The following is a 1,186-nucleotide window of genomic DNA, read 5'->3' as shown; positions in this document are numbered from 1 at the left end:
AATTGAAATAATATATCAAAAAGTACGAAGATACGTTTCATACAAACAATTATATTTTACACTATACTTCATGACGTACCTATATCTTACATCGATATTCGATTTCCTGTGATCCGTCGGAATTATTGAAATGCTGAAGCCTGCAGCAAGTTACCAAGTAACTTAGTAACTAAAAGGTTAAGTAAGGTTAAGCAGGTGGGTTAATACCTTATATTTTATAAGTATACGGTATACCTAACAATCATACAGGCACAACTAGGACGAAATTGTCCAAATTGTTGTGGAAGCTGTACCCTTTAACGTTATTTTGTTTTATTAATCTGTGTGAAAATATCCTCTACAGCCCTTTATACGCTTTAGCCCAAGTACCTATATATTTGTAAGTGGGTTATCACAAAAATATGAACTGTTATTTGTCATTGTACTGGTATAATTTAGTCAACAAATATTCTGCCTTAAATTATAGGTATATTTTTAATTCGACATAATTATTCTATTATATTAGGTATTACATTATACGGTGAAGTATATTAATTTTTTCATTTTAATACATCATTTTTCAGTGTATAAATCCATTGATAAAAAATATTTATAATGAATGATGAAACTATAAAATTCACAATATTGTTATACCTATAATACAATATTTTGAACGAATTATTTATGGTGTTGGTGTTTCATTCAACAGCAACAGTTATTAGGTGCATTCAGATATAGCTGCGGTGTCCGAGTGGTTAAGGAGTTAGACTCGAAATCTAATGGGCTCTGCCCGCACAGGTTCGAATCCTGTCCGCAGCGATTTTGCATTTTTGCATTTTTTTTTTTCGTTTCGTTCGTTTTACGCATGCTGATATTATTATTATTATAATTTTAATACATAATATACAGAATGTTCCACACTACCGCCGTGTGTTTGCTCCGTCATGAAATGCACCTGCTTAATAAAATATATTAAGCTAATTTGCATAAGTCTTTATTTACTTTATTTTTCATTCAATATAGATACCTCATATTGAGTATTATGTCATATTTGTTATAATATATACATTATACATTATATAGCAAGTATAGGATATTATTAATAATTTAAATATGAATGATTTACTCTTATGTATTATGCAGAAAATCGCGTGTGCGTATACATATTTAAACGATTAAAATACTATACAGTTCATTAAAAAAAAAA

The 1,186-nt window shown here is 28.8% G+C and overlaps 1 non-coding gene across 1 annotated transcript; it reads left to right on the top strand.

Annotated features, from left to right (window-relative positions):
- The first annotated feature begins 716 nt into the window (after positions 1-716).
- Trnas-cga (transfer RNA serine (anticodon CGA)) lies at positions 717-798 on the top strand. Its single transcript has one exon. It is a non-coding gene; the product is annotated as a tRNA-Ser (tRNA).
- The last annotated feature ends 388 nt before the right edge of the window (positions 799-1,186 follow it).

Source organism: Metopolophium dirhodum, chromosome 3 (assembly GCF_019925205.1).
Source record: "Metopolophium dirhodum isolate CAU chromosome 3, ASM1992520v1, whole genome shotgun sequence".
Taxonomy (NCBI): domain Eukaryota; kingdom Metazoa; phylum Arthropoda; class Insecta; order Hemiptera; family Aphididae; genus Metopolophium; species Metopolophium dirhodum.
This window is presented reverse-complemented; position numbering and strand designations above follow the sequence as displayed.